This window comes from Stigmatopora argus, chromosome 23 (assembly GCF_051989625.1).
Source record: "Stigmatopora argus isolate UIUO_Sarg chromosome 23, RoL_Sarg_1.0, whole genome shotgun sequence".
In the NCBI taxonomy this organism is placed as follows: Eukaryota; Metazoa; Chordata; class Actinopteri; order Syngnathiformes; family Syngnathidae; genus Stigmatopora; species Stigmatopora argus.
In genome coordinates this window covers 8,927,385-8,950,721 of record NC_135409.1, presented here as the reverse complement: position 1 = coordinate 8,950,721, position 23,337 = coordinate 8,927,385, and the positions used below count along the sequence as shown (strand labels likewise).

At 51.0% G+C, this 23,337-nt stretch overlaps 1 protein-coding gene across 2 annotated transcripts in view; it reads right to left on the bottom strand.

The window, feature by feature from the left end:
- Positions 1-23,337, bottom strand: part of LOC144068714 (CUGBP Elav-like family member 2) — a 98,701-nt gene that overhangs the window by 60,023 nt on the left and 15,341 nt on the right. For both annotated transcript variants that reach the window (XM_077593426.1, XM_077593427.1), the window contains one exon: positions 9,239-9,359. The gene's annotated coding sequence lies outside the window, so the exon portion shown is untranslated. The remainder of the gene's footprint in view (positions 1-9,238; positions 9,360-23,337) is intronic.

Sequence of the window (23,337 nt, the reverse complement as noted above, 5' to 3'; positions counted from 1 at the left end):
TTCCTGTCTTAAAGCGCCTCTCAATTCCCGTCCCGCGTGCAACATAAACGCTCGGCGCTTCCGTGACGATGACTGGCGGGTGATTCCGTGTGATTCACGTGCCCGTTACAGCTGCTTAGTTACGTAGCACCAACGTCGGTCGGGTGGAGAACAAGCTCGCACGTGATCACATCAATTGTCTTGGAAAAAAAGAGATTTCTTTGCCATCATATTTCGCGCAACTGAAAAAACAGGTTTGGGCTAACAACCCTCGCTGGATGCTTTTGTCAGGTGACTCGGAATCGCAAAAATATGATGTGGCAACAGAACTAAAAAAAAAAAAACAGACAGAAATGGAATTTCCACCCCGCGTAGCATGGCTTCCCGTCTTTTGTCATTTACGAACACCGTCGCAAATCAAAGGCTCATTAAGCACATGATCACATTCCTAATCATCATTTGAAAAGATCAATTAACCACCCTGGGTCAGCGTCGTCAATCACGGGCGCCACCCGCCCGACGGGGTCCGGGGCGCCTCTCAGGGGGGGTCCCCGGCCCGGCTCCACGCGTGAAACCCTAAGTGGCGCGCTCCCCCGCGGCCCACGGGAAAAAAGAGAAAAAAAAACAATAAAGTGTCCTCATCTTTTATGCATGAATCTGGCTCGCTCACACTATACCCGGCGTATCAATCATGGCGGCGGCGACACCGCGGGGCAGCGCGGTGGGCGGGAAATAGACACGCTTGTGCAACAAAGCAAAATGAAGGCTTTTTTGGAGGGTGGGGGGGCTCCCACTTACTTAGGTTTCAATTGTTTGTGCCCCTTGGAGCGCCCCCGACTGGCAGGAAGAGGCGAACAAATGGCGGCGCCACTCACCAGCTAGCGTGTAGCTAACGGTACGTTCTCGCTCGGCACCGGGAAACACAACAGAGCTTTTTTTTCTTTTGCCGTGCCCAGAAAAGGTGGCGAGGGGCGATATGGCGTGGCCCGGCTTGACCTTTGGCAAAAGTTCCGCCCACTTAGATATGGGAAACGGAAGGGGGATCGGTGGCACGCGGGCGGGGGTGGAAATTCAATTTGTGCAGCTCGGCTTTTTTTGGCGATGTCACCGTGGCACGTCTGCTAGCTTTGGGACTCCGGCGTACGCTGGGGCGCCGGAGTCATTTGTTTTGGAGAAACACCAAAGCAATTTCAAAGCCTGCCTCCCTCCCTCCCTCCCTCCCGCACGAAGAATGCGCCAGGGGTTACATTGACGGGATCCACTATTGGAGCTAAGGGAAACTGCAAACCTCGCAGCTAAAGTACTAAGGGTCGCTAGCTAGGCTAGCTAATCAGAGAAGCCTCACGGCCTCAACTTTAGAAGTGACTCGTGCTTCCTGCTAAGTTCTCGCCGGTTGGTCAAATTTGAGGCCAAATTGGAGAATGACCATTTGGTAGGATGAGCGCTAAAGCTGGACGGAGGCACTTGCTAGCCCGTGGGATTGGACGAGGGTGCTTTTTGGCTCACTTGGCAAACACAGATCAATAGAGGTACCGTATTTTCACGACTATATGACGCATGGTATTTTTAGTGGTGGAAGGGACGGACAGACGCAGAGCGAATGGGCGGAGCAACCGGCGGGCGAGAGTCCACTTTGTCCGGGAGGTAATAACAGGGCAAGCGCAATGACATTTTCACAGAGGCCAAAGTGGGCCGCTAAGAAACAGTTTCTCTTGACGCCGACGACGTTCGCCTATTTTTAAGTCTGAGCAAATATTCATTTGCTTTGCTCTTTTCTACTTGTTGCTTTTCTGGCACCATTTGCTTCAGGTGGCGTCTCATTTCACGTCTCCCGCCTGTTCTAAAAATAAAAAAAAACACCAAGTTGGAAGAGGCAAATGTCACGCTGGCAGCCGAGACCCGCTAATAAAGCTACGCAAATAGCAATTAGCGCAAGCAATAAGCGAGGAGTCAATAGGAGAAGCCCGGCGGGAGGGTGGGCGGGCGGGCGCCAGCTGCCCAGTGCAAAGTTCATGTCCAGATGGGACGGAGAGGAGCGCGGCCGGCGCCTTGTTTTGGGCGCTCCACGTGGACCACGGTCGGGGAAATTCCAGGCAAATTGGCCGGGGGGAAAAAAAAGTCGATAGTATATGTCATTTTTCATTGAAACTGGCTAGAATTCAATTGAAAAAAGTAGGTCCATATTAAAGAGTTTTTTCTTTGACAAATTCCTTTCTTGATTTGGCCAAATGTCTCCGGAGGACGACGGCGGCGTCAAAAAATGAGTGGCAAGCCGAAGATTGCCAGATGATTTTTCATGAGGATCGCTCCCCAACAAATGTTGGAGGCACTGACAGGAAAGGCCAACCAACAGTGCTAGCGCCAAGAAGCAAAAGACCCACTGCCCCCCCCCTATCGCCAAGCCCACCTGAGCCGTCATTCCTGATTGTTCCAAAGTGACACATGGCGGCCGGATTGTGCCATCACTTGTCTGCTCGCACAATAACAGCCAGTCAGGCAGGCAGGAAAGCAGGCAGGAAAGCAGGCAGGAAAGCAGGCAGGCAGGCAGCAGGCAGCAGCCCTTCCTAGCAGCCTCCCCCGCGCTCGTCTTCCCTCGCCTTCTCTTTTCTGGGCTTCATTCAGCCATCCGATGCCTGTCTCGCCCCGTCCTCATTTGTCCCAACTTGACATGTCCTTCTCCCTCTTCTTCTTCTTCCTCCTCCTCCTCCTCCTCCTCCTCCTCCTCCTCCTCCTCCTCCTCCTCCTCCACATTCAGCTTCTCCAATTCCCACAAATTTGAGCTTCCTCTCCATTGTCAAGACCAATACAAAGCAAAAAAAAGAAGGCTAGTGCTTCCAAATTTACAACAGCAAACTGAGACGGACGGAGCCACCACGGCGAAAGACACCCCCCCCCCCAAACGCAAACGCAAAGCGGCTCTAAAACGTGGCGACGCGCTCGCCGGCGGAACGGCGAGCCCCGGCCGCCGAGACGTTGATTGGCGGCGACGGGCCGTCAGAGGCCAGAGCGCAATCCGCTCAAGTCGAGCGGACGCGGAACGTGTCGACGGCCGTCCGATCGGATCAGCCGGGGCCGACGGCGAGCGGAATCGACCGGCGAGGCCGACGGGAAGCGGCGAGGTGATGGCCCGTCAAACTTTTCCTTTAGTCGCACTTCAAATGACTCTTTTTTTTTTTATTGGGCCATTTAAAAATGTGTCGCATCGACGCAAGCGGTTCCTTAGCCTAGCGAGCGTGGGATGTGGGATGGATTCCCACAGCCCAGGGAGGCCTCGGGCTCCGGCACCCCGCGAGAGGGAAGCGCTGAACAATTGCTCTTTTTTATTTGTGCCAGATAACTGCCAATTTTTGCCATTTTTTGCTCCAAATGGCTGAATAGCTCCAGAACGGCTCAAAAGCAAGATTATGCGGCCAAAGAATATCTTTTAGACCGCATCATTCACCAGACCCAAAATGGGGACGTCACCAAACGAGCCTATAAAAGGCGGCTAATGTAAGAATAGCAAAAAAGGGGAAAATGACAGCAAAGGATGCGCCGTTCCAGATTGGTCACCAAAAGCACAGCAGGCTATGTACATCCAATCTATCTATTTCAGCAGACAAGGCCAATTTTAATATTGACTACGACGCCCGGACGGACATCGCAGCTAGCCTAGCGCGTGGCGCGGCGCTGATCCATAAAATGGGATCTTATTTTTCCCCTTCTTGTTGTTGATCTGTGGCTAAATGTCACCCTGAGTGCCACAAAGAAGAAGAAGAATGCGCGGCGGCCATTACGGCACCCCGCCATCGACTGCGTGGGCGTGTCGAGGACCCTCGGAGGGCCGTTAAGCGCCTGAAAATAATTGATTGCGTGGCGTTGCCCTTTTACCCTTTTATGCGTCCGATCCATATTCCTAAGTGGTCGTGCGGCGCCGCGTTTTAACCACCCGCGCGGCCCGCCCGCCGTAGGGGGGGGAAAAATACAGCCGCCGAGGTGCCACGGTAAGGCACGCCGCGCAAACTATGGATCGGATACGGCCGCGGCGAGGAAACCTTTCCTCCCTCCCTCCCGCTCGCCGTCGACGTCGCCGTCCGTACAATTGGTTCCGAAGGGAGCCTTTTGTCGCTCGGTGAAAAACCAGATCTGTCGTTTGCGACAAGGTGAGTTTAACGTAAGGACATTTGAGTTTTGCTACTTATTGGTGCACGCCTTCTTAAAGGGCCGTATGTCGTCTGAGCCATAACCTGGGATCCACATGTTCCATTGACGCTCCAGGTGTAACTGGACATCTTTGACCTCCAGGGTCTTGTTGGACTTGTTGGACTTGGACTTTAACCAGCACTTTTGCTGCTTAAAATTTCATCTCCTGTTTAAAAATTGCTTTAATTTTCCCATTTAAAATGTAACTTAATATGATTTTGTCCTTATGAGTTCCGCAATTTGACCGTAGTTGATCATTTTTTGGTGCTTCTAGTCATGTGGTTGATCATTTTTGATGGTTGTTTGTCGCTCAGGATTTAGAGTGGCGCACGGCGATTTTAAAGAACTATAACATAAAAGCATTTATCTGTATACGAGGTCACGAGTGATCACTTACTTACGGGTTTGAATAAAACAATGAAAGCGTGCCAACCTGCCAAAAGTTAGATTTGTAATTAACTGGGTAGAAAAGCACCGTCCCGTGGCGGTCTTTGCGTTCCTAGCTTCGTGAGCTTCGTTAGCTCGGTGAGCGACGATATCATGGACATCAAAATTGACTAAAAGACAGACGGAAAAACTTTTTGGGGGGCAATTTCAAGCAGACACAATTTAAAGAGGCGAGCGCGGAGACGCTAAAGTACAGCACATTTGAGGACGGGATTCAACGCGAGTCCGCGGCTCAATGGACGGAAGCCATTAGCATTCTTTTGAATTGGCGATTTTGAATTTTTAATTGTCCACGCCAAGCGTCCGACCGCCGCCGCCGCCGAACGCATCGGGAAGCTTTTCCGACGGCAAAGCGTCTCGGCCTTGAAGCGCTTTCACTCGGCCGAGCGGATAATTTGATTTCGGAGGCGGCGAGCGGAAGCGGGAATACGCCGCCGCTAATGCACTGGCTGGCTTCTGCGCCTGGGCTAATAAACATCCGACCCCGACACTACATTAGATGACGGACGGACGGGGGAGGGTGGCCAGCCGGGCCTCCCTGGAAAAAAGAAACAAGAGCGGTCCTTGGACCGACGCGGCAATTCCAGCTCGGAGGAGGTGAATTGAAGGCACTTTACGCTCACTTTAGCATCCCTCGGCGGTGCCGCTTCCAACCGATCCGTCCAGATCGTGCCCCCAAAAAAATGGATTCGGGCAGCACGCTAAATTTGCTATTGCCAGAAGATTTGCCCAAGCAGAGCGCTAAAAAGCTTTAAGCGCAGCCCGCCTGGAACTGGCTTCGTTAGAAGGCCAAATAGTACTGCCATATTTCTGGCGGAGAGACTTTCAATAAGTCTTTGATTTTTTGGACACTGGGAATGCAATCGTTGGCGGAGTCTCACGCGCCGCCGCCGCCGCTTTTTCGACGACTAGAAGCCCTGCTTTTAATCTTCCACGGCGCAGGTAGACTCCAAGAAAAAGCAGCTCGAAGATGCTTATTTACTTTCCAGAGCGCCGTGACCACGTGTCCAATTCCACGTCCAATCAAAAATTGAAATGCCTTTGTTGGTCGTTATTCCTAGAATAGGCATTTGACCAAATATTCGGTGTGTCAAGGGGCTCCATTGTTTTTTTTAGTACTTTTTTTGGACAATAAAAGCGGAAACAACTGCACCACAGAGAACATTAGCTTGCAACATTTTTAAACTGTGTGGAAAAGCTCTAATTACATCTTTTTTTTTTACGTCTCTATGTTTGAACACATTTCATGGCTAGGTCGAGAACGCGTCAGGGGTGCTTTAACTTTGCATGGCTAATTTAGGCCATTTTTGTTGTTGTTGTTTCTTTTTTTAAATGGGAAACGGTGGGAATTGAGGCATGAATCAATCCCGTCCGATACAGTGGCACATTGACGTGCGCCCACTGCAAACATTTACCTTTGGACTCCAATAGGAACTTGATTACACACGTGAATGTTTGGAGCTAGCCTCCATCTGGCTTAGCACGGAGGCTAACGTGACAGGCGTAAGCGGGTTAGCGGGGAAGATGATCCAATTAGAGCGGCGCAATAAACAACCCGAGAGCCCCCCGGCGGGGCCCTCGCGAAACTGGACCCGCCCCGTCGCGGGGGGCTAGCCGCTAAAGCTAATATTCCCGCGCCGAGGGCGGGCCAAGGTGAGACGGGAGAAAGAGCTAATGAGACGGCGCCGATGAATTTCCCCGTCGCCCGCAGCCGGGAACGCCGTAATCGCGTTTGAGCTCGGCCGCCATTTGCGCCCAGATGTATTAGCGCATTAGCACCCGTCGGACGCGCGCGCCATCAAGGCCACGGCTTCAAGTTGGTGGAAAAGAGCTACGTGAAGGAAAATGACAAAGGAGGCCATTTCCATCAATCTGCCAATCGGATTCTGCGGGCTTTCCAAAGAAGGCTACAAAACTTTTCAAAGTGAAAACTTGTCAGACGTTGGCGCTCACTAGCCATTATGCTAATCCACGTGTTAATCAGGCGCCGGACATTTCAAGTGGACTCTCTTCATTTGCCAGAATTCATTTTTGTCTGAGCGGGGCGGGACGGGACAGGGACAGGGAAAGGGAAAGGGAAAGGGAAAGGGAATAGCCCTTTATGCTCCTCTGAATCAATACCTCCCAGCCACAAGGGTCAGTGAAAAGCTAAATGAACGAAGCCACAGTTTGGGGTACACGGTCGATTGGTCGCCGGTCTTTTGGTCGCTGGTCTTTTGGTCGCCCGTTGACGCGGTCTGGGCGACCAAAAGACCGGCGACCAAAAGACAGCGACCAAAAGACCAGCGACCAATCGACCGCACACGACAGTTTGGTGATCTACGAGTCTCTCCCTTTTACTAACCGGTCGCTGGTGTGCGGATGGATAAACAATCCAATTTCTCTTCTTCCCACAAAGTGCATTTTTTGGAAGGCCAAATCGCAATATCACCAGCTCGTTGTGAAGAAGAAGAAGAAGAAAAAAACCAACCCTAATTAAAATGAATGGCGACCATAAAATCTTCAAGCATATTGCACAGCAGTGCATTTCCCCCCTCACAATTAGCCCAAGATTCTTTTGTTCTGTACGCGAGCGCTCTTTGCAAAAACAAAACAATAACAAGCCTTTGCTGAATCCACACATTGGGAGGAGCTTTGCATTTTACAACTTTGGACTTTGCGACATACTAATGCACTATGGGAGGCCAAATCCATGATATGACTACATCCATAGAGTATTTCATTGCGTCTAGATCGGTGCAAAACTGGAGTCCAGCACACTGACTCCAAAGCCGAAATCGGGGGCCAGCCAATCCCTGAACGTCCTGAAATCGAGCGCTTCAATTGGAGGGATTTTTTCCTCGCGGCGCGCCGTGGCTTCTTTTTCTACTTTGCCCACCGCCGTCTTTTGTCATTTTAGCACCAAAGCCAGCGCGCGACAGTTGGACGCGACCGACGTGACAGGTGGCCACGGCGGGACGGGGCGCCGAGCCCGAGAAACAGATGGGCGAGCCAGCCAGAGACGGAGAGACAAACAATCCACTCGGCGGTGGCGGCGGCGTCCAATCATAAACAAATAGAAGATGGAAGGAGACGAACTGCAAGGGGCGTGGCTTCCGTTCGCGCATTTCATTTTAGCACGTCAGCTCGGTGCCACTTAGGGTCCGTCGGAAAAAGTCCGCCCGCACGAGAATGCCGCCGTTTCAACTTTCCGACAAACCGATGCCACAAAAGTCAAGTGGCAGATGGCCGCTCGTGGGCGGGGCTCGTGGCAGGCGTGAAAACGATCGGCGGAGACAAAAGGCGTGGGAACCTTCATTAAAGGGGAAATGTCAATCATTAGCAGAACGGGCCCAGCCGTGGCGCTCTTTAAAGCTCGCCCGCATCAAATATGGATGACGCGCGTCAAAATAACGGCCATCTCGTTAGCGACGGGTTTCGAAGAAAGCCGACAAGTCCGTCCACGTGTCCACCCCGTCCAAATGCCAATCGGTGGGAGCCCCGGCCGGAAGTGACAAGGAGATGGGAAGGAAAGGTACGGGAGGTTGGAAGCGGGACCGGCGGAAAATCAATGGGGAAGTCGGCATTATGGAGCCGCCGGGAGGAAAACTTCATCTGCTGGTTGCCGCGGAAACAGTGCAGCCAATGGCTCGCAGCCTTTCAAAGACAAACAACATAAGCCAGACGTACGCTCGGCAATGCCGCGCGTCCCATCAAAACTTTTGGGGGAGGAATTTCTCGGCGCGGCGAAGGAAGCCAGCCAACCCATTTTTGCTAAAAAGTACAAGCTCCGCCGGGTGAAAGAGTCTGGCTACTCGCCAGCTTTTCCCAGCACGAGCCAAAAAGTCACGGTCGGCGAGGCCAAAGCTCGTTAGCCGGTGCTCCGGCACGCGGCTAATCCGCCTCCTTCGATAAGAAATCTCATTCCGGCCGGCCGAGGACGCATCGGACAGATCTGACTCGGGCCCGCCGAGACCTGTCAATGCTATCGCCATCGTCGTGGAAACCGCTGGGGAAATAAATCCCCTCCCCCCCCCGGAAGGGGGGAGGGGGGGTTGTGCTACGCGTCGTGCTAGCCGGGCGCCTCCGCGGGGGGAGAAAAAGTCAGACGGACGGACGGACGGAGCGACGGGAGGTCCTCCGGGGCACGGCGAGACGATCGATTCTTATCGGAAGTGGGAGCTAATTACATTTCATTAGCTCCTCGCGCTAATCCGCACGGCCCGACGGGAACGGCGAGCCCGAGACAAAAGGCGGGCGGAGAATGGAACGCCGACACCAAATAAGGCGCCCGAGGCTGGCCGTTTAAGATCGCCATCGATGTTGGGCCCCGTGCGGGAGCTTAGCGAGAATGGACAACATTTTACGCCTGGCTTTTCATTCATTCATTCATTGGCTCCTTTTTAAGTCGATCCCTAGTTGAAAAAGACAGCAGGGGGGCGATAAGTCAAGATACTCTCCAAAAGGTATTCCAAAAGGAGGGTTTTTTTCGTTTTGCTCAGGATTGGAGTCGGTGTCGAGTGGCTATATTTAGCATATGACAAGATGGAAGGGATTGGACGTCTACCGGGGATCAACTCATTTCAATTGACGGCACAAGGATGAAAAGAGCGACACGTGTGGCCGGCTAACGGCGCTAGCGTCGCCTTACCTCAAGTGCCTGGCTCCGCCGGGATGGTCGGCGGCGGGGGACCGACGCGTCTCGTGTGGGATGCGCCGTCCGATCGCCCGCCGTGGGCGTGCGTAATTGTATTTGTCAACGGTCACATTCCCTGGAAGGAAGGAAGAAAGAAGGAAGAAAGTCAGTCGCTGGAATCGGAAAGGGAGGCATTCCAAAAACAAGACGTTGGCCATCTTTGAACGCTATCACATTAGCTCATTGAAGGGAAAAGGAGGCTTCATGAATAGCTAGCTAGCTAGCTACGTTATTTCTGTCAACAACAACAACAACAACAACTGCAACATTTCAATTCCAGTCAAAACAAACTGTTGGATTTATTATGGGATGTTTCTATATGTTTTGTAAGCATTTTTAATAAGTAATAAGGCTATAAATTAATTCATGATTTATGTTGGGACCACGGACACTTTCCACCCCACAGCTCGAGGACACTTCATTGTTTTCAGGACTTTGCGCTTTTTCGGCAAGACACAAACTGTGTTTGGACTGGACTCTGGCAGCAGATGGCAATAATCGCATTATTGTTTAAAAATACGGCTGCTTTGTTTACCTTAGAATGCTTTGTTTACCTTTTAATGGAAAATATTATGCAATTCCTTACACCATTGTTTGGGTGTCGGTTCAAACTTTTATGCTTACTTCTGCAATTCTTACACAGTTGTTTTTTAACCTTCTAGGGTGTTATTCTACTGTCTAAGGCAGGGGTCTCGAACTCAATTTACCTGGGGGCCGCTAGAGGCCGAGTCTGGGTGAGACTGGGCCGCATCAGGATTTCCACAAGAAAAGCACTGATAAAACATTCCAACGTTATCAAATACCTTTATTTTTTAACAAAAAATAATGAATTAACTTAAAGATGAATAAAAAATAAATCAATCAGTAATATAAAACCAAATAATACTAATGAGCATACAGTAGATATACACTGGCTGGCTAAGTAGAGAAAATGAATTATTTTTATTCCGTTTCAAATGTCTGTATTAACAGCTCTTTAACCTTTAACTTTCTGAACTTGAATGGAACATTGAACATGAAATATTCTGAACACGGCTTCTTTTGCCTACTCCTTGCTGCTAGAGACCTGGCAGCGCTTCTTCTCACATAGTCACATTTGGCTTGAGGGAGGAAGCAGTGGAGACCCTCAGTAGAGCTTGAAGATGCTCATCAGTAAGTCTGGACCTGTACTTGGACTTATTGAAGTTCAAGGTGGAGAAGAGCTTCTCACACAAGTATGTGCTCCCAAAAAGGCACATGGTCCGCTTGAACCTTCGGGAAAGTTCAGGGAAGCTGGGGGTCAACTCTCTCAAAAATTGCCCAAGCTTGTCTGCTTCTCCACTCACCTCCCTGAACTTGGCTTTGAGTGCAGAGTTGCACTGCAGGTCAATGAGCTCCATTTGAAGCTCAGGAGGGGCATCTTGCACATCAAAGGAGAAGGGGTCCGCAAAAATTTGAAATGTGGCTTTGTGTGTCTTGAAGTCTGCAAATCTGTGATCAAATTCCTCCTGTAGCTTCGAAATGGCCTCAACATACTTCTCACCACTGAATGGTGTGCCTGCATCCACGAGAGCCTTGCATGCTGGGAAATGGCAAAGGTTTGTCTGAGAGAGCTGGGCTTTCCATAACACAAGTTTAGTGCAGAATGCTCTCACGTTGTCATAGGCAGCACTGACAAGTTGCCCCTGGCCTTGTAGCTTCTTGTTCAGTACATTAAGCTCATGTGTGATATCAACAAGAAAAGCCAAGTCCATGAGCCATTTGGGATCACTTAGCACAGGATCAATCAACTCACAAACGGCGTAGCTAGCTTTGACTGCTGCATTACTGTCTTTGGTAGCCTTCTTGAAGAGATCCTGTTGCCTCAGAAGACGTGTTTTAAGACTGGCAACCTGGTTGGCTCTCTCATCTCCCTGGTATTTTTCGTACTCCACAGCATGTCTCGTAGTACAATTACGTTTCAAATTGTATTCCTTGTGCACCGCAACTTTTTCAGTGTAAATGAGACACGTCGGGGTGCCCCTGTGTTCAACAAAGAAATATTGCACTCCCCACTTTTCTTGAAACTGTCTGTGCTCATCACCGACCTTTCTCTTCACGGCAGGCTTTGAAAGAGACATCTCTGGGGCTCTGTAATATGTTTTTCCACTTGGAATGAGTCTCGGGTTGATCTTTCACATTCAGTCTCGCGGGTTTGTGGCGCATGTGCACTTTCGCTCTCCGTTTCAATTGCGGAGATGGCTACAGACACTGACACAGGCTGGATCACGGATCATAGCGCCTCATTCAGTTCTATGCTGAGAGCAGCGGAGGAGTGTGCGCGCCGAGCGGAGTGATCGGCCTCACGGCTTCTCCTCCGCCCAGCTGATTGGAGGAATGAATGAGTGAGTGAGCGAGGCACTGGACAGCCCGGCCGATGTCCCGCCCTCCAGAGCCGTATACCTCACCGTGATTGGTTCATTCAGCTCCGAACCAAAGTTCCCTCTAATTTTTTGTTGTTCTGAGCAGAAAGACAACCTCCCCGAGCGCACTGAGTACCAGTGTGAGCGACATCATCGGTACTCGGATGATTCGCCTAAAGACGTTTCGCCGACGGACGTTTGACAGACGGGCAGGTCGCCGAATGGACGTTCCACCGAACGTTCATTCGGCCGAACGGAGGTTCCGCCGAAACGGGATTCGAACGCTCGCCCCGCCGGATCGTGTGTGTACAAGTTTTTCAACCTCGGCCCGCGGGCCATATACGGCCCGTTAGGATTTTTAATCCGGCCCGCCGCCGGTGTTGTCCAAATTATAGTAAAAATCAATGTTCGTCTACCATCAATGGCAGTCCGGGAATAAGCACTCCTGGGCAGGCAGATGTAGCAGAACCGAGCCGTAAAATGACAGCAATCGGGTCAAATCCATCCTAAAACAGCATTTAATGATTAAATACAAATACTGGATGATATCGCGATGGAGGCAAAAAAACCATTCGCCAAACGGCTCAAAATGCTCTCAAATTCGGTAAAATCCAGCTGAAAACAGCGTTTAATGATTAAATACAAATACTAGTATTTGTATTTAATCATTAAACTAACATACTAGTACGACCTGTCCGTCTGTCAAACGTCCGTCGGCGAAACGTCTTTAGGCGAATCATCCGGTCACGACATCATCATTGCTCGCTATCGGCACACCAGTATCACACCTGCCACAAGCAGGTGCATGTCAATGTTCCCTCTAATTTTTCATGTAAAACATGCTGTAAAACAAGAAAAACATGAGTGGACAGAGCTACTGCCACTGGCTGCCACTTAAACGGCGCCATCATGGGGAAAGGGGTAAAAAAAAAAAAAAAAAAAAAATTAAAAAAAAAAAAATTGATCTTTCATATTAAGACGGGGGCCGCAAATTATCGTCCCGCGGGCCGCAGTTGGCCCGCGGGCCGCATGTTTGAGACCCCTGGTCTAAGGCAATTGTTTTGATTACATAATGATGTTCTCCGTTTGTTGCGATTAAATACAATGAATCAGATACTGCCCAAGCAGAATGCCTTGTGGACGGGACGGCGTCACAAGTGTAACTCCTTGCAAGTTGTAATCAGTTATGTTGAAAGATGTCTTCCAGTTTTGATTAAATATTACTCATAATGATTTAAAGCTTTTAATCATTATTCTATCACAAACCAAAACTCATCATTTCCCCGAAACAGATTTCTCGGGTCAAACTGTATCGCTTCGCCACCTCATCGGCCGGCACTCTCAACATTTTTCACGGGCTAACATTAGCCGTCGCTTCCATTGGCTGGTCGGCGGCCGGGGGCGGGTTTATCCCAGTCGAATTAGCGCCCGTGACAAATGACGCAATATTTTCCCGCCGGGGGGAAAGCGTTGCAGCCGGAATTAGGACGGTTGACGGCGAAGGGGAGGGCGGGGGAGGACGGGGGAGGACGGAGAGGCACAAATATCGTTTTGCGGCGGACCAAGCTAAAAAATAAATGTACAAAAAAAAACGAGGTAACGAATAGACGACGACGACGTGCGGTGGCACTAACCACTTTGGTGTGGGGTTGTTCGACACGAAGGGGTTGGAAATCAATGGACATTTTGAGGAAAGGCAAAAGATGGCTTTCGCCCGGCGAGCCTCAAATTGCCAATAAATCTCCCAGCGAAGCGGCGGAGACCAACGGGGAAAAGCCAGACGGCTTGTTAGGACGTGTCGACGAGCGCCAAGGTTTCCTCTCCCGCTCGCCGCGTCCGCTTAACGACGTCACGTTTGACTTTTTTTTTTCTTTCCCACGTCCATTCCACCTGTCAGGTGGAGGCAGACGTCGGAGGCCATTACCGGGAGAAGCGCTCCCCGCGGACCCACATTTTTCCACACGTTCACTTCTCGTTAGCGGCGGATATGGCCCAGCCCGGCCCGGCAGGTGGAGAACGTGCCAACGTCTATGAATAATAATTGGTCGGGGAGGGAGGGGCTTTTCTAACGGGACGTCAAATGTAAACACGGCGAGGAATCCACGAAGAAAAACCACGAGGAGACGGAAATCTCGAAGGAATAAAAACAGATGGAAATTGACAATAAACACATTCCATTCAATTCAAATTTCAATTTGCCTCCTAAAAATAACCTTTTGTGGCTGACATTTTCATGCAAAACGTACATTTCCAAAATGGCGTCGTGTCAACTGATAATACAAAGTCTGAGTGAGTCATCTTCTTCCTAAGCAGCCAAATTCAAAGCATCGACATACTTCTTCATGAAATAGGCTATTCTGTTACCAAGTGAATTCCTTTTCTATCCACCGTGACCTTTGACCTCACCCCCCTTCTGTTTTCTATCCAAAACACATCCTGCCAGTTTAACAATGAAGGTAAGGATATTTACAATTGGTGCAATTTGAAATAAATCCAATTATTGTTGTCCCAGCAAGTACGTGATCAGAAGTCAACGAACTATCCCACTGATGGAGAGAGACGTCAAAGGCAGCTAACGATTGGAAATGTGCTTGTCGCTGTGTATTTGACCAATTCCACAAGAACATAGCTGGATTTTTTTGATGGTATGGCGGCAGCTGAAAAGCGGGGAAAAAAAAGGCTTTTATTTTTTCGGCGCGGCGCCCCCCCTAGGCGACGTGCACGTCAGCGCGGTAGACGACGAGCGGGCAAATTACCACAAGCGGTGAGGACTTCCTCGAGTGTCACACGCATTTTTTGGGCTGTTGTCACAAGTGCTGAATAATATCGGCGAGCCGAGGCGAGTCGCGTCGCGTCGCGCCGGCCTGCCGGCTCAGGCAATTAGGCCCGCTGGGACCCGGCGCGTTGGAGACAGCTGGCCCGGACGCGCCCGCTCGTGTTGTCAGGAGGATCGGCCATGTTTGCCAAGCGTAAATACGGCGCAGTATACCAAGGAATGCGGAGAAGATTCCGCCCCGGCCTGGATGGACTGGATCGTCCGTCCGTCCGTCCGTCCGTCCGTCTCGGGGCGATCCTCCGTTCCTTCCTTCCTTCCTTCCTTCCTTCCTTCCTTCCTTCCTTCCTTCCTTCCTTCTCTAATCTAGATGGTCTGAAGCCACCTGCCACCAACAGCCACGTAATCTATCGAAGCGGGCTTCTGGAGGGGTCAACGTGGCCTCCATTTTACAGGCTTCACAAACCCCCCACGACTGGACTGGCAAGCAAGCCCAAAACGTTTCAGGCGGATAATAGAATCTCATTTCAAAATTCATTTTTAAACAAAACATGCAGTGCCAAGACTCCAAAAGGATGCATCCGTCCGCCTACACATGCACGTACGCGGGCACGCAAGCACGCAAGCACGCAGGCACGGCGGCATGAAAAGGCGGCGGTCCCGGCGGGGGGGCCGCCTGTTCTGGCTGCACGTTTGGGGTGCTGGAGGAGAAAGCGCAGCTGCTTGGTGGCGACAAGCTGCTGCACTACATGCTCACACGCATAAATGCATAGCTAGGTGCGCGTGCGCCAGCGTTAATACACGCTCATCCATAAAATAGCATGGTTGGTGAAAAGTTCCGGAAAGTCCGAAAAACTCAAATGCGTGCCGGGAAAATGAGGATGACTTCTCCGAATAAACCAGCGTTGGCCAAAAAGCACCGCCGTAAATATTTGCACGCTGATCCATCCGTCCTACACCGGATTGGCGCTTTAACGGGATTTAAACACGTCAAGCGCCAAGCGGAATTGGGCCTTGGCGTGGATTGGACGTCTACTCCTTTTCGAGGGGATTTCCCTTTCGGAGGATCGGACGTCCGTCATCGTCGATCAAACGCGTCGGACTTTAGATTCGCCGTCCGAAAGGCCGCGGGAGGCAGATCAAAAAATTTCAACGATGCGGACGTCGCTGTGGGTGGCGCGCCGATCAAAGCCGTGTGGTTGGCGTCAGGCTCGTTAGTTCAATAAAGAAGAGGCGGGGGGGGGGGGGGGGGGTGATTCCATTTTAAAAGATGCCCCACAGTAAAGTGGGAGACATGAATGAGCTTTTAAGCGTGCCTAAATACGGCTCAAATCAGGGTAAATTCCGAGGAGGCGCCGAGGCCGCCGGACGCGGCAGGTGTTTCCATGGCAACCGCTTCCACCGCGCGCTCGCCGTACGGCTCGGCGGCGGCCCCCCATTTTTCACGGGCGGAGCGACTCCAATTTGCCCCCAAATTCCCCGCCGCGTGTGTGTTTTTGCCTGGGAAAAGAGTGGCGTCGGGCGGGCGTCGGGCGGGCGAGGATGCAAACCATGATCAATGGCGGCCGTCGCCTGGCTCCAATCAAAGCAGCGAAAAGAAGAAAGGACGGCGGGGGCCGAGGGGGCGTAACCCAAAGCGGCCAAAGTAATGAGGCCATCAAAGCCGTCCCTCCGTCCGTCCGTCCGTCTGGTCGGAACGGCGTGGCGCGGCATGGCGCCCCGTCAGAGAGCTCAAAACGAGCTAAACGATGGCAAACATTTACAATCACAGCCCGTCGGTTGCCATTGACGGCGACACACGTCCAGTCTAGTAAAACAAATCCAGCTTAAAAAATGCCACTTTCCAACTTCAAAAGAATGTTTTTTTTCCAACCCCAAGTCAAAAAAGTATTGCAATGAATACAAATCCTAAGAAAAAGATGCATATCCATTTTTCTTTTGTTCACTACTTCTATCCACTGTGTTTTTTTTTCCATAGAATGAAAAAAAAGCCAGACTATTACTTGGCTGGAACGCTCACATTAGCGAGGCTTCTCGCCCCGATCAACGTTGCGATTCCCGAACGGAGACGGCATTCATCCTCTCGCCGTCTGACGCCACTAATTAGCATCCGCGACACGCCGCTGGGGTTAAATTAAATTGGCGAGATGCGCGGGGAGGTCGAGGTCGTCCACGGCGGCTCATCTCGCCGTCTACGCTCTTTATACGCACTCGTCTTCATCAAAGACACATTATGGAAACAACCTCTATCGACTCTACCGACGGCTCGACGCCTCCGGCTTGATTTTTTTCGGCGCCGCTGACGACGCAAGACGTCCAACGGTACGGCCCTTCTAAACTCAATGAAAATGCTTTTAATCGTCCAATAAAAGCGGACGGCTAATGGTCTGGATCCCCTCATGGTCCAAAAAGATCTCGCTACCAAAGTGTGCTGGCGACAAAGACGTGGCGTTTTGGTTTCCGAAGTCGGCATATTGAATCCAATTGGTCACATATCGGCGTTAGTCAAGTCAAAACTAAAAGTTACGACAGTGTAGGAAGAAGAAATACAAAGATAAGATTCGTAACAATTGTTCTGGTTAGTGCATATCTATCCAAATGGCCCAGTTGAATAAGAGAGGACTCCTTCCTTCCTTCCTTCCTTCCGTGGCGATTATTTACCTCTTGCGGCAGAAAGCTAGGACGCTATGAAGCTAGCGTGGCCTCTGTGATGCTCTGACACCTTCTGAAGTTGATTTTTGAAGATGAAGACGACGAAGAAGAAGTAATTAGCGCCCGAGGAATGGCGAGAGAGCGAGAGAGAGAGAGAGTAAGAAAAATACAAGTTATTTCATCTTGGTGGTGGAAAAGGAAGAAAGCGCGCCACGACCGGTCTGGGCCATGTGAAAAGAAGGAGCGCTCGCCGGTACGACGAGGGACAAGGACCAGACCGGAATTGAACCGCGTGTCCTTGGCAAACAATGAGGGTTTGTTTGGTTTTTTGGTTTTGGTTTCTGTCCACGTTGGCCAGCGACCACGACGGGGGAAAAATTCCCATTGTTTACGTCGGAAAGGACTAAAGGACAAAACGCTTGCAGGAAACTGGAAATATCTGGTCCGGCGGGAAGGAGCCGTCCGTCCGTCCGGAGATCACATGGCCCCGTTATGGGTTGCACAGATCTGGAGTTCAAATCGCACCCTTTTTGGTTGCTAAATAAGAAAAGGAGAAACCGTGACCACACCATCCCATTGAGCCATCCGTCTTCTATTGTTTAGCATCAAAACAAAAGCAAATAAAACGTCCGGGGGGGGCGGGAAAGGAGGGTTGTCGCCACGCGTCACCACGGAAACGCCTGCAAAAGTCATCCAAATGCCAGGTCGCGCCACTCGGCCGCCAAAGCTCGCCCGGGCGACGTGAAGAAGTCCACCGAGGAGAGCGAGCACGTCCAAAAATGAATTGCGTCGTTATTAAGCGTTGGCGCCGACAAAGCGTCGGTGACGGGGACGCCGGCGAGAAAAAGAAAATGTCTTCCGGAATGGAACATTCTCCTTAGAAAACGCCATTCGTCATTGGCCGAGAGGTCGCCGGTTCTTTTTGAACATTCCCAAAGGTCACAATTGTGAATGTCGGCTAAACAATTAGCCGTGTCTTTGATTGGAAGGCTTGGAAGAAAAAAAAAACAGTCCAATGGCAAAACTGTCATTCAGTTCATTTGAACTTGTTTTTTTTTTGGGACGGGTCATTCGAGGCTAGCCACGGGCGGCGCCGCCGTCGCCGGGTGAGGGGACGCCCGAGGGCTGCGAACGCCGGGTGTCCCAAAGCGTCTTTGGACAGCGGCACGCTTTGAAATTTTCGCTTTTGATTTGACTCCCCTGTCAAAAGAGAAATTTGCCAGCCCTGGGGGGGGGGCGGATTGACGGAAGAGCGACAAGAGAGACGCCCGCAGTCATTAGAGGAGATTTGTCAGGTTAACAAAAGGGGGAAGAAAGGGACAAAACGCCAGAGAAGAACAGACGCGGGCGGACGGGCGGGCCAAAGACGCGCTTTCCAGGCTTTCAAGATGACGAACGTCAGCTTGACGAACGTCAAGTCGACAGACGCCGAGCTTCAACGGCTTTCAGACGTGAAGCGACCAGACGGCTGAGGGCGGAGCCGGAGCCGGTGATGGCGCCGGCGCCGGCGCGTGCTTCCTCCTCTGCCAGGAAAAAATAAATAAAAAGACGCCGAGGACCTCACCCTTCCGAAACGGTGAAAACGTCACGTCTCGCCACGGACGCCAAAGGTCAGAAAATGTGAAACTAGCGGAGACGGCAACGCGTTAAAGGTGTTCTTAAAAAAAAAAAATGGATTCTGCGATATTACGGTGCACCATTCTCGCATCCATTTTAAACCTGTCTCTGAAAAAAAAACATTGAAACTAGTGTTTGCTATCCATCCTTTAAGATTTTTTCCCTATTTAGAATCGTGTATTTAAGCAGACTTGCACTAGAAACGGAGAAAATGTGGTAAGAAAGGCCAAATGTTACTTTAGTGCTGAAGCAATTGGATGCAAAAGGAAACTCTTTCCAAAGTCACATTCCCATACGAGTCGTACGGTGTTTGTAAGGTTTTTGGGGGGTTTGTAAGGGGAATCATAATCATTTATAAGGGCAGTTATCGGCAGAGGTTGACAGGTATGCATTCCCCAAAAAAATCATGTCAAAGTGTCGTATTGGGATGGAAACCCATGGTCACGCAATGGCGTCCACGGCCCGGCGATACCACGTACCACGTACGGGGGGGAATCTCCCGACAGTCCGGGGCTACGGCTAGCGTTCCATAAGGCCATTTTCCCACTCGGCGCGCCTGGGAATGCCTCTTAAGATGTTAAACAGTCTCGGCTCAGGCCTTCTGATCCTTTGACATGCCGGAGAGACCATAAAAAAAAAAATGAGAGGGAAGGGGAACGCAAAAGCGACACGACACGCGCCGGAGAGGAGAGGAGAGGATAAAGACCGGGTGTCAAATAACACTCCTCGGCAGACGGATCGGACGGCGAGCTCGGGCGCGTCGCCAAATGAATTCGGTGGACGTCGGCAGGCGAGCGGCGGGGGCCCGACGCGATGCGGCGCGGGAAGGGAAGGGGAGGGCTTATCGGCCACAAAGTGGCGGCTAAGGGCAGGATTGATGGAACCTCGCCTTCCGGCTTAAGTTAAACACGTGACGCTAACACCGCACGCGTCAGGATTTACCTCCCGTGACGGCTTCTTTTGGAGGGTGATAGCGTACGTGGTGGCGGGAGGGAAAGGGGCAAAAAGAGCTGGGCGGGGGGCCCAGGTTGGTTGGCCGCGCTCTCCCTTTTCGCACTTGTTTGCCCCCCCCGTCGATATGCGGATTCATGGACTATGTGTATTTTGGCTCAAAACTGTGGGGTCATTGACTGCTTACTGATCAGCCTTACCATTACAGACGCTCCCCTACTTACGAACATTGGAGTTGCGAACAACGCTACATACGGCGACCGACTCCACCGGACTTTGGAAATCAAGTTCAACTCAAAGCCTTTCACAATTGCAACATAGCGGGGCGAAGCGGGTGAGGCGGGTCAGCGCCAACGCTCTCGAGACGGCAAATTGAAAGGAAGGAAGGAAGGTAGGAGGACGTTTCCGTCGCCGTAATAATTAAAGCTAGAACGAGGAGGGGGGGGAGAAAAAAAAACGTGATCAAATGCGTCTGCGGGGGCGTTTGGCTTTTTTCGCGGGATGAAAGATAACCCCCCCTTCCCCCCGAAACCCCCCAGGGACGGAGCGACGGGTGCCGGGAGGGTCGGCGTGATGAAAAGGTGTCACGGAATAAGGATGCAGATGAAGACGACGGAGAAGAAGCAGCCAGATAATCAGAGCAACAAAAAAAAAAAAGACGGCGGGGGCGTAAAGGCTCTTTTTTTTTCTCTTTAGGAAGCCGGCGATGGCGCCATCGCTGGCGCTGGCGCCGGCGCTGGCGGTGGCACCTTTATCCCGTTGTTTTTATTTGCCGCCTCTCACAGGGCTTTTTTATTATATATCCCGGGCAAGGCTTACGGAGGCTGCCAGTCAAACGGCGCCAATAACGCCGCCGCCGCCGCTCGCCCGTCAATTCGGCCCCCCCACTCACTCACTCACACACACACACATGTTGCGATTCATATTAAAAAACACGCTGATAATATTAAAGCGCAGCCTTCTTACTCTTATTAAAGAGGGAGCGAAGCGGAGTGGGGAAGGAGGCCCCTCCTTCCGCCAGGGACTCCACCAAGCGCCACCCGCCATGGCCAATCGTCTATCTGCCGCACTTTGACCCCACGCATTTGAAACCGGAGTCGGTCGGGTTGGCCGCTAGCGAGCCAATGAACGACTAAGATCGGGTACACGGTCGATTGGTCGCCCGGAAGGTTATTGATAATTACCAATGAAATGGTTGCTCAAATTCCCTAAATACAAACTGTGAATGACTATTTAGTCATACTTAATGCCCTAGTCATTATTAGGCTAAAGAAAAGCTCCAAATTTCCCGGACTTTGATTGTTTTTTGCCGGAGAACTTGTTAAGACCCTGACTGAACTGACGTAGCTTTTTAAAGGAACAACGCATGTACATACAAACTCTTCTACACTCACACGTGGGCTCAGTGAAACTGCTCATGGCCATTGTTGGCTTTTATTGATGCGTAGACCGTGTTGTTTTACCTTGTTTTGTCGCCGGTCTTTTGGTCGCCCGTTGTCGCGGTCCAGGCGACCAAAAGACGGAGACCAAAAGACGGAGACCAAAAGACCGGCGACCAAAAGACCGGCGACCAAAAGACCGGCGACCAAAAGACCGGCGACCAATCGACCGCACACGCTAAGATCGCGCCATTGTGTGTCCGCGTCAATGAGCAAAACAAAAGGAAAATACCTTTTGCCCAAGCCCCCCCCCCCCCCCCCCCCCCGTCAAAGCGCCTTTTTCAAGCGGCCGGTTCCGCCGCGTTTGCCGACAAACGACCCCTTTAATTAGCTTTTGATTGGGTGGCCCCTGTATTGGCTTAATGAGTTTGGAGCGCTGGCGTTTGATGAGAAGCGCCACCGAGATTAAGGAAGAGATTTATATCACGTGGCGGTGGCGGCGGCAGCGAGAGGACGAGAGGCTCCGTGGCGTTGGGAAACAATGACAACCAATAAAGTTGTTATTATTGGCCGATGAAAAGAGAAGAGCCGCCCGCCGCCGTTACACGTGCAACTTGACCCGTTCACCGGGCGCCATTAAACGTGGGATTAATGGTGAAAATGAGAACGTCGACTACCCTTAGAGATGTCGTCTAGGAAAAAAATTGGACTTGGCGGAGAGAGGACGGCGCTTCATAAAAGAATTGAAAAAGCTTGGGAAAGAAACACCACGTCTGGAAATCCAAGCGCAAGATGGCAGTGTCGAGAAGAAGCGCTTTGCAACGCTGGCCATTTACAAATGATAGCACAGAAGAATGGATGGTGTCCAAATTGTGCTTCCAAATCAGAAAATACATACGGAAGGAATGTTGCAAAATGGCAGAAATATCAAAGATGAGGACAACATTAAGCGTCGCAGACGCAAATACAAAATCGAGCTCAAAAATGGTATCCAAAAAAAAAAGTCACCCATAAAAGGCGCCACGTTTGTTGTCAACATTTGTGAGCCCAAGTCAAGTGTTTGTCTATTTTTTCTTCCAAGCCAGTCAAGGTCAGCCCAGGATTTCTGGCAGGGAAATCAAATGACATCTTACATGACAATAAAAATAAGAAGCGCGCACGTCTACCCGGCGTGTAAAGCCAGGGCGCTGGCGTTTCATCACACCGCCGCGTTATTAAAAACAAACAGGAAGTCACACACACGCGCACCGAATCAACGGCGACCAAGTTTGTCTGAGTCAACGCGGATTCTAGAAGCGGGGCGTCCCGAGTCCCCATTTGATCCCCGGGATGGTTGCCATTTTGGACAAAATGGAGCTGAAAATGACCAAAATTGACATCCACCTCTAAAAATGATCTACTCGTTGGCGAGTGCCCATTTCAAATTCAAATTCAAATTCACACACCTTTTCCTTGAGTGTGTGTGTCTCTCCATTCCAAAATGTGTCTACCGGAAAGTGTCATGGCGCCCAATTCCACCCGAAACCGCGAGAGCCGGGGAAAATGTGCGCCCAAAGCCGATTGGCCCGTCTGCTTTTTATGCTGCGGACGTGCTCCGGCTAATTCTCTCCCTGGAGAAAGCAATTAGAGAAAGACTCGTCTAATGCTCGCTCGGTGGAGGTGGGGGTGGTGGGGGCAAGGGTGGCGCTAGAGAGAGCTGTCTGGCAGCGATGGCGAGGAGCTTTCGGATGTGGGGCGCCCGGGAAAACGCGTCCGGCTTCTTTTCCTTAGCCTTCGCCCAAAGCCCTCGGTTGCGCATCCAATTAAGGCCACTAATTTCATCTAAACGGCGCCGGCGTTTGACACCGAGCGGAAAGAAGAAAAAGCTTTGGCGCCCAAGTGGAAATTCCATTTCATTTTCACGGAGGAGTCGCAGTTTCGGTCCACAAGATGGCCGACTTCCCGTTGGCTGCCGGCAGAGACTATTTGGTGCAGTTTGGCACTCGCCAAATTTCATAGCTGTAGGTCCAATGATTTATTTTTTCGAAGGGGGGGGGGGCGCTATTGAGTCATTTTTGGCGGAATTTTCCCAGAATTAGCGCGACAACGTGGCTTTTTTTCACCACCAATTTGGTTTGAAAATGCCTCCAAATGGGCCCGTTTCAATTGCTATGAATAACAAAAGAGAGAAAAGTCTTAAGAGAGCAAAAAAGAGAAGATGGCATCCAAGGCGTCAGATTTTACGGGCACTCTTCTTGTCTATTTCAGTCTAAGCCCAGCAGATTCTTGTTGACATTTCCCACCTCCCCTCTACGGAAAGGG